The following is a 10,948-nucleotide window of genomic DNA, read 5'->3' on the forward strand; positions in this document are numbered from 1 at the left end:
TTATCTGACCATGTTTCCTCCTGCCTGGAGTCTTCAGGGAAGCCCATGGTCTTCAACATGAAGTCCACAAGTACTGGCATGGCAGATGAGGCCCCCTATGATGTGGGGTCCCTGATTGTTTCTCTAACCTCGTCCCCTCATCCCCACTCCTACATGTACAATCCATACCATACCAACTATACAAGACCTCAAACTGCCGTACAGTGCAATGACTCCATGCATTTGGGAATGCTGGTATCTGGAACGCTCCTCTCTCACCTTTCCTTCTCAGGGCTCCTATAGTTCTTCAAAACCCTGGTCTAGAGTATCCCAACTTTAGCAATTATTCCATGACCCTCTTCTCCTGGCATGTGGGCACTGCTTCCTTGGTGCCACCTACAGCTTTGTGTATCCCACCTCCTACTCCCATCGTACGCTGACGTGTTTACACCTTCATCCATTATATCAGGTTCTGAGTTTCTGCAGGACAAGAACCATGTATTACTCATCTTCGAACCAGTACTAATAGCATCTGACAAGTAACAGGTCCTCAGTAATGTTCACTAAGTAAGCAGATCCTTCACTGGTGAGGAGAGGCCCTCTGAGCTTGGAGCCTCTGCAGCACATCAGCATGCCGCCATTTGCCGTCCCTTGCCCCTGAGTAGCAGTCAGTGGGTGTAGCTGCCAGAATCTCAAGTGGGAACTGGGCTATGTACTGGCCCCAGAGACAGCCATTTGAAGGCACATCCATTTACTTTAAGTGCTTGTTTGTAAAACAAGGAGGTCAGAAGCCACCATTTCTCACCAAATATTTCAAAGTCAAATTATGACCCTGTGAATGAAATAACCAACCTTATTTTTTTGTATTTTGATGGTGATCCTACCCTAAAATGTAACATTGTGAAGACAACTATCACATCAATGTTTGGGTTGTCTGCTGTTAAGACTCAGAGTCTATGTGAATTCTGCATCCCTTACCCCAATTCTTGTAGTAGTATTGATACTTTTTCACACTATACAATAACAGTAACGCCATAATTTTGTGTGTGTGTGTGTGTGCTGGAATGGAACTCAGGGCCTTGTACCTGCTGAGCACATGCTCTATCACTGAACTACACTCCCCCAGCCCCCAGATATTTGAGGGTAAGGTAGCTTGAAGTTACTTGCATGTTATGTTAGGATGCTGTGGCAGATTTTGACAGGGGGTAGGTGATGTCAGCAATGGAGTGAAAGGTGGCACAGGAGACCCTAGCAGTAAGACTACTTACAGTACGACCATGAGATCTGGCTGTTCCCATGGGGACAGGCTTCCAAACTGAGCTCTATAAAATGGTCCCTGAGGGATCTGGATTGCAATCCTGACTATATTCTAGTTTTGCCACTGCCAGCTTGGCAACGGGGGGCAGATTATTTAACTGATTTATGTCTACACTTCCTCATAAATTGAGAATAATACACCAGAGTTACTTAGCTGTGTAAATTAGATAATCCAGGAGAGGTGCCTAGCATAAAGCCTGATCCAAATTATGTGTTCCACAAATGTTCATTCTTAATTCTACTGTGATAATGGCCCATCATAGAGGCAAGACTACCTGGGACTGATTCCTCCCAGAAATGGCTCCACCATTTCACAGCTGTCTGTCCATGAACAGGTTATTTAACTTCTCTGTGCCTCAATGACCTCATCTGTGAAAAGAGAGAAAGTGAGAGAGGGAATATTAAGTTATTGTGAGCAATAAATGAGGCAAGGTATGTAAAGTGCTTAAAACAGTGCTTGGCATATTTAAAAAGATAGCTCCCAGATTGGTGTGCTTTTCAGTGGAAACTTTGAGTAAGATACACAAGATTTGGATAGTAATATTGATGACAGTGATTAGGGCTAGAGCTAATACTGGTAATATTAGTAAGCTGCAGCATTATCTTTTATTAATTAATAAAAGCAGCTAATTAATGCTTAATTAATTAATTAAGCAGCTTATGTGTAGTTCTTGCTTACTCTATACTGGTTCACAAGTAAGAGTAGAAGTTTTTCCTTACCTATTTTCCCCCTGGCCCTGCAAAAGCTCACCTGATCCTCTCCAAGAAATGGACACTGAACCTAGTCAAGGGCTAGGCACAATGTCTGGAACATTGTGCTTAATAAATATTTGCCACAGGCATAAAATACAGTATATTGTTCAATGTAAGGGGTTGTATAAGATGTGCATGCTATCCCTAGGACATGGTTCTCCCAAACCTGAACTGAGTTCATGCAAGTTCCCTATGAAGAGGCCCCAGTTGTCTACGTTAATGTCCAGGTATGAATGGATTCAGGATTATTACTGCAGAGTCGCTTATCAACCTAGAGCTGAACCTTAACAATATTCTCAAAACTTCCTGGTGTCTGGAGTTGACAATCTAAAATAATCATAATATTAATTACTCACATTACTTAATTCATTAATTAAAACCAGTGATTATTTTTAAATTACACTTCTTTTTTAAACTGATAAAAACATAAAAATTGTCGATAGTAATGGAATACAATGTGGTATTTCAATACAGGTATACAGTTTGGATAATATTTAAATCAGGTTAAACACATCTATCCCTTCAAACATTTATCATCTCTTTATGAAAAAATATTCATATATTTTTTCTTCTGGCTTTTTTGAAATGCATGGTACATTATTGGTATGTATAGTCTCCCTACTGAAGAACAACAGCACTTCTTGTTCTTATTTATCTGTAACCTTGATCAGCCTTCCCCACGAGTCCCCCAGTCTCCCCAGGGTGAGTATCTTTCTACTTTCAGCTTCTGAGGCTGATATTTTTGATTCCTCCTACGTGTGCTATCATGAGGTTCTTGTCTTCCTGCATGTGGCTTATTTCACTTAACATACCATCTCTAGTTGCATCCATGCTGTTGTCAATGACAGGATTTCCTTGGTTCTGTGACTGACTAGCATCCCACTGTGAACATGCCTCCCATTTTCTCCATCCATCATCAGCTGATGGGCACTTAGGTTGATTCCATTCCTTGACTATTATGAACAGAGCTTCAGGGAACCTAGCAGTACGCATGTCTCTGCAACATATTCATTTCATTTCCTTTGGATATGTACCCAGGAGTGGGATTGCCAGGTCACTGAAAACGAGGGATTATTAAGTCAATATTTTATAAGTGATCTTCATACTTTTCTTATCCCTCTAGGAAAAGCTTTAGTATAATTCTGCCAAATATCACTTACATTCAGGCAATACTGTCACATGTTGTGGTGCTACTCCACCCACCCTCTCCCTTCTCAAAAAATATAATGTGCAGTCTGGTCTTCAGATGTTTGTTTACATAGCTGGCCCCCTTTCCCCACAAGAACTTTGAGGAAACTATGTGCCCCTCGCACATACTTAAGTAGATGCTTAACATTTTTCATGAGTTTAAATAGTTGCAAAAGTGATTTTTGGTCATTGAAAACATTGAAATTTTAGAATAAAAGTGACATTAATCTTTAATATGTATCCAATGAAACTTAAATATTAGAGTAATTTGATCCCAATGTTTACCTATTTAAAAATGTATGAACAAGCTCTTATCTAATAATTAGAACTTTTATGTTTCCTTTTTTCTTGAAACTGTAATTTATTCTACTTTCTACAATTTTATCATGATTTTTATACTTAAAGGCTTTTATTGATGACCATACTTCTCTGTAATGAAAATACATATTGAATTGTGATTTAAATTTGTTTTAATTTCCCATCATTGCTTCATGTGTTAACTAGTTTTTCTAGATTGAATCATTACAGTTATTACTAGTACACAATCAAGCAAAATAACCTAAATATAAGTTTTGATATGAAATAATTAAATCATATGCAGGAGAATTTTTCTGGAACACATTTATTTGTGTGGTTCATGGGGAAATTATAGGGCCTTGATTAAATTATAGAACTTGATTAAAGCACACATAACACTTTTTTTCTTCTTAGCCAAGAAGCAAAAATGCTGACATGGAAAGCCCATGAGGACAGAGATGTTTCACTATTGTGCTTGTTGTGCATCTAGAACTGGCACACAATAGGTATTCAATAAATGTGTGTTGTTCAGTGAAATGGTCCCTTTGATATCACTAAGTTTTGTTTGTTTGTATTTTTGGAGGGTTGGGTACTAGGGATGGAACTCAGGGATACTCAACTACTGAGCCACATCCCCAGCCCTGTTTTGTATTTTATTTAGAGACAGGGTTTCACTGAGTTGCTTAGTGCCTCGTTTTTGCTGAGGCTGGCTTTGAACTTGTGATCCTCCTGCCTCAGCCTCCTGAGCCACTGGGATTACAGGTATGTGCTGCCACGGCTGGCTCATCAAGGTTTTTATAACCCAGGCAAAACATTTGAGTAAGATGTGGAACAGGGGAGGGCAGTGCCCTTCTTTTGTAGAGTAGGTGAAGGATGATGGGAAAAGGAGGGGTAGGAGAAGATTAAAAAAAAAAAAAAAAAAAAAAAAAAAAAACCACCCTGAGGCCAGAGGGTTCTGATGATGCACATCCTCTTAGAAATTTGTTGATGGGAAAGTTGAGGACACACAATCGAAAGCCTCAGAGACTGAGTACCTCTTACAAAGTCTTCCTCTGCCTCCCAGGGTAGATATGCCCCAATCAGAAGATATTGTCCTTTAAAATATTAATTGGAGATGCAGTTTTAATAGAGAGAAGTTGTGTTGGCATTAAGAAGAGCCAGGAGAAACACCTCGTTTGATTGTGATCACTCCAGCCTGGAAGCTTCCCAAACGAGGATCAACCTAAAAAGAAATGTTGGAAGAGAAATGTGTGCTTTAACTCAACCCCACAGGAGAAAAACTTGGAAAGCAGCTGTATGGGAGGGTGTAGTTATCTCAACTTCATATCAAACACCCAGGGAGCAGCATCAGCGAAAATAAACTGAAATTAATACTAACTCTCAAGTTAATGGTACTCACGCCCAGGCACACACACAGAGATTAGGAGGCACAAACTCATTCGTACATTGAAACATTGACAAAATGGCCACTACGTGCCTGGCGTCACACTGTGTGTTGAGATGTAGATGTAACCTTAGGAGATTAAAATTGAAGCCAAGTGTGTGAATGTTCTAGACACTATGCTATGATAGATCTTCAATAAATCCTATTTCTGCCAGGCACCTTGGCACATGCCTGTAATCCCAATCCCAATCCTCAAAGACTGAGGCAGGAGGATGGAGAGTTCAAAGCCAACCTCAGCAAAAGTGAGGCCTAAGCAACTCAGTAAGACCCTGTCTCTAAATAAAATACAAAATAGGGCTGGGGATGTGGTTCAGTGGTCAAGTGCCCTTGCATCCAATCTCTGGTACCCAATAAAAAAAAAATCCACTTCAGAAACTACAGGAAACCTTGTGATTTGAATTGGAAAGGAAGAAATGATATAAGGGTGTAAAAGTCTCATAGTATTTTCTTGTTTTCTAAGCAAATACAATTTTTTCAATGTAAATTACCCATAATCCATTACATAGATTTCAGAGTCACTACTTGGAAGCTAGAAAAGCAAACTGAATTCAATTTTCAGTTTTCACGAAGTTCAGAGAAATCCTGAGCAGCTATTTGCATCCTATGACTGAACAGCCCAAGCTGGTTCTGTGTGCCCATCTCCCCAGTCAGGACATCCCGGCACCCTAACAAACCAGGGCTCAGTGGCCTTTCAAAAGCTGCACTAGTCGTCTGTCTTCTTCCCTAACACACACATGCACACACACACACACACACACACACACTCATAGCTTAGGAAAACTAAAAAACTGAAGGTGTATTTTCCATAGCACATCAGCTGGGGTATTAACTTCACTATAAATGTTGACTCATGAGAAAACAGTAGCCAACTGGAATTGTAACGTAAGCAATGAAGCACAAAGCAAGACCTTATCTGCACAGTTCCTTCTTGGTGCCACTGCAGGGGGGCTCACACTCCCCTTCTGGACTAAACTCATCTTTTCTTACTGCAAGAAACTGTTAAAAAAAAAAAGAAGAAGAAGAATCAGGAAAAGAATTCTGAAGAAACTCCAATTAAGGTGCCATTTCTACCAGCAAAGACCAACCCAGGTCCAGTTCAGAAGTTCCTGGCAGACACAGAATGCAGGACCAAAGTCAGTGCTGCTCCCTCTTCTCCTAAACCACCCTTGTGATGTGACAGTGTCCTTTCCTGTGGGCCTCCCAGCCCCAAGCAAGGAATATGTGCACATATGTGAACCTTCTAGCAGAGACACAGAATGATTTTTAACTTTGATTAGAAGCTTTTCAAGATAATCGCCTCTTCCTGTTGCATCCTCTGGCAAGGGCATTCCTTCCTTAATTTGGTCAAAATTTTTTTTTTTTTTTTTTTTTTTTTTTTAACAGGGGCTATTCAACTTTCAGAAAATTCACAAGAAGAAAATGAGAAAATTCACACAGCACAGAAAATTGGGTAAACGGCAACTAATAAATCCCATTGTCCTCTTATCTCCAGTCCCTCTACCATCAAAAAGAGAGTTAAGCCGAAATCTGAAGTTGTATAGTTCTTTTGAACTAGTCAGCTCTTGTTCATAGAGGGAGGAGCAGGGTAGGAGGCAGGGACCTCCAGAGAGAGGGTTAATTACTCAACCTCCACCCCAAATGTCATTTATAAACACCAAGGAATACAAGCCTTGGAACCAGTCCTGGCTCTTACTCCCCGCCCTGCCTCTTTTCATGTGACAGGGAAGCTTTATTGCACTTGTCATCCCTGTTTCAACTTGTCATTCCTTATTTAGCAAAACAGTAGTGCTGGATTTAGTAAATTCTAAATCAATATTGGGAAAGGTTTCTGTCTTAGCCCATTTTCTGTTGATATAACAAAATACCTGAAACTGGGTAAGTTGTAAATAAAAGAGGTTTATTTTTGATTCAGTTCTGGAGGTGGAAAAGTCCAAGAACATGGAACCAGTATCTGCTCAGCTTCTGGCGAGGGCCTTGTTGCTGCCTACAACATGGCAGAGAAGGGAAGTGGGCTTGTACAAGAGGATCACATGTGCAAGAGACAGAGGAGGGGCCCACGTGCTTTATAACAATCCATCTTGCGTACACTAATCCAGTTTTGAGAGACCAATTCCAGTCTCAAGAGACCTAACCCAGTTTCTTGAGAAAGACATTAATCCATTCATGAGGGCAGTGCCCCAGGACCTAATTACCTTCCACTAGGCCCTACCTCTTAAAGGTTCCACTATCTCTCAATAACATTGCACTGGGGACCAAATTTCCACCCATATAAACCTTTCAGGGACAAACAATTCCCAAACTGTAGTTCCTAATAACAACTATAACCTGCCTGTTAACTTTATTGATTTCCCATGTGCAAGGCACTGAGCAAGAATTTTAATCTATTTACAATTCTGTGTACTATATACCATCATTATCTCTGTTTTAATAACTAGAAAGCTATGAAACGAAGAGGTTAATTATCTTGTCCAAAGCCACCTAATTACCAAGAAACTAAGCCTATGCTTGAACACAAGCCATTAGGCTTGGAACCTTGCCAACCAGCTGGTCTTTTTACAATGGTGGGAATGTTCTACCATCCACACCCTACAACACACTAGCCACTAGTTCTGTATAGCTATTGAGCATCTGAATGTGACTAGTGCAACTGAGGAGTTGATTATTTTTTTTCTTTTTTTTTTTTTTTTTTTTTTTTTTTGGTACCAGGAATTGAACCCAGGGACACTTAACCACTGAGCCCTATCCCCAGCCCTTTTTTATTTTTCTGAGACAGGGCTCTGCTAAATTGCTAAGGATGACCTCTAACTTGTGACCCTCCTGCCTCTGCTTCCTGAGCCACTGGGATTACAGGTATGTGCCACTGTGCCCAGCTTAAATTTTTTATTTTATTTTAATGAACTTAAAATAGTTACATGTGGTTAGATGCTACTGTTTCAGACAGCCTAGCTGAAGACGCTGATCTGTTAATTACCCAAGATTAGGTGCACCCAGTGTAGGCAAGTGACTTTAAAAAAGGCAGTAATAAACTTGGGGCTGACATATTTATATATGTAGCTATAATGTGGGAGAGGATTATGCTCTCATGAATAGTAGTATGTTATTTTCTATTTGCCTTCTACCCATGTGGCAAACTTATTTTTTAATCACAAAGTAATAAATAATTTTTGAAGTCAAACAATTAAAAGTGTAACTTTTTTGTTTTTGTTTTTTCACTAGCAGGGATTGAACCCAGGGCCTCACTCATAGTGGGCAAGTATTCTACCACTGAGCTATATCCCAGTCCTCAAAGTATGTAATCTTTTAAGTGAAAGTTCCTATTTCAACCACCCTACCCTTATTAATCCCCTTCGGTCAAATTCTATGCCTATTTTGAGAATATACGTACAGAGTGATCAAAATGGAATCAAATCCCACTTATTATTCTCCATCATTATCTTTATTGAAAGCTTAACATCTCATTCACCTTGCATATCAGTTGCACTTTCCTAATATTTATCATATGGATGTACCATAATTCATTTAACTAGTCTTCTATTGATGGACTTTCTGATTAACCCTAAATTTTTGCCTTTAAAGATAATACTACAATGAGTGTACAATTATCATGGAGATGCAGTTTTCTAAGACTGCTCCCTCAAAGTGGATCAGCAGATATTTTCTTGCCTACCCAAGGGACAGTCCCCCACCTCTTCTTTGCAAATAGATTTGACTTGGTTCAGGGTCCACCCCAACTCCACAGAACTCAGACTTCAATCCTGATTGGTCTAGGCCATTCCCCCTGCCGGTGATTGGTTAACGCCTGGACATCCAACTCAATTTGACCCAGTGGGAAATGACAGAAAGTGCCAGGAAGTCTTGAGAAAACAAGAGACAGAGGGACATTCTGTGAGGGTGTCATGCTGGGAGTTGATTCAGTCTCCACACAGTCATGAGAAAACCTAGTCTGAGAATGAGGCAGAGAAGCTGAGAATAACAGAGGGGAGAGATGGGGAAACCATGAGCCCTTAATGCATTGTTAAGCTGCTAAATTAATCAACTCTGGAGTTTCCCAACCTCTGAGCTTCTTGTAAAGTAAGTTATTTTTCCTTTCAGTCAGTTGAGTTGGGGTTTATATTAGTCAGTGCCAAGACTATACTAAGCAGTCAAATGGAATTGCTGGTGCAGGAGGCAGGCACAGGTTTTTCCCGGGTTGGGTACCCAACGGTTTGCATTTCTCCTGGCATGATGCAGAAGGGCCCCCAAGAGCTTGGGATGGCAGCGACGGCTACATTAGGTGAAGCATATTTGAACAGTTCTCCCATCAGTCTCCCCTGCCTACAGATGCACACTGATGATATTAAATTAAATATAAACCCAGAAATCTGGCCAGACTAAAGATGGAGATCTGCCAGAGCTATGCTTCCTAGTCTTTTTCATATCACATTACATGTAGAAAATGATAATATTTTAAGGCACATTGGGATAAACAGATAATAGGACTCAAAGTCAATATTTTTCAGCCTAAGGATTCCAGTTGCCTTAGGTCCTGCCTGGCTTTCCTGAGGACAGAAAAGAACAAGTTTTTGGCCCATCTGAAACCCATTCACAGAATACTGGCTGTGAGATTTGCTGTAAAAGGATTCCTATTTCATTCATTCTAAGCAACATGTTTTCCCCACATTTTAGTATCTCTGAAGTTAGGATGCATCTTACAACCAGTAACGCTTTACAAGTGCTGTCAGCCAGATGGCGTGATGTCACTGACATGTTCTACCTTTGCAGAAACCCAGTCTTTTGTTGGCCTCACTCCTGGGGAGTTACCGTTGAAAGGGTACAAAGTTTCAGTTTGAGGAGCTGAACAAATCTAGAAATGGATAGTGGTGATGGGCATACAACTAGCTAATAATGCAAATGTACTAATGTCACTGAAATGTACATGTAAAAATGCTTAAAATAGTAAATTTTATGTTGCATATATTTCACCATGATTAAAGGGGCAGGGTGGTAACGGCCCAGCATCAAACTTTGCAGGAATGCAGAGACCATAGTGGAGCACCTCCTACAAAACATTGCACCTGGACTTGTGTCCTTGATGAAACAGAAGATGACAGTATGTGGGGGAGGAGGGGAAATACAGACATTGAGGACTCTGAAGATGAAACTTTAACCAATTCATTTACCTTACAGTTATTCTTTTGTGTATGCACAGAAGGGACAAGGTGTCAAAAAATAAATCTGTCCTGTCAATTCCCTATTTGACCCTCCAGATCCACTCTCCACCCTGACCTCCTGACTCTAGCCTCCCATCGGGTTCAGAAAGCAATAGTAGGAGACAGAAGGGCAAGAGGAGAGAGAGCACAGGGTATTTACTCCCTGCTCCCTCCCTGCAGAGTGCAGGTTGCTTCACTCCACCAAAAGCTCAGACATCTCCTGTAGCCTGTTTCCCTAGGACCTGTTCTCTCCTCTCACCCATGAAGGGTAGAGTGGTAGCAGCTTCCCACTCTTGCCAGCACGAGTGCTTCACTCTTCCTTATTGGGTTCAATCTCCACCCTGCCCATGCCCACTGCCAGTATTCCCTGCCTCAAACCGTCTTCAGTGGCCCCTGCCTCCCACTCCATACACACTTTGAGGGTGCTCCAGCAATGATGAATTTGATGAATGATAGTAAAATTTCCAATATACCATAAAGGGTTAAAGAGCTATTTCCAATATTACACTTTCAGAATTAGCTTAGGATTATAGCCAAGCAAAAGTTTAATATTTGGAAATAATGTACACAGAGCAGTTGAGTGTCAATTTCATCCCCTGGGTTAGTACTACCAGCAAAATGTATGTAAGGGGCTCTGAAGAGACTGCTTGGACGTCCTGATGACACGTTGCCCAAGGGCAGTGGGCCTCCCCACTGCCATCATAAGCCCACCCACACCCATCTTGTGCACACCACTGGCTCTCCTCCTGTCCCCTGCTGCGTTTCTCCAGCAGCTTCATAA

This window comes from Sciurus carolinensis, chromosome 8 (genome assembly GCF_902686445.1).
Source record: "Sciurus carolinensis chromosome 8, mSciCar1.2, whole genome shotgun sequence".
Taxonomy (NCBI): Eukaryota; Metazoa; Chordata; class Mammalia; order Rodentia; family Sciuridae; genus Sciurus; species Sciurus carolinensis.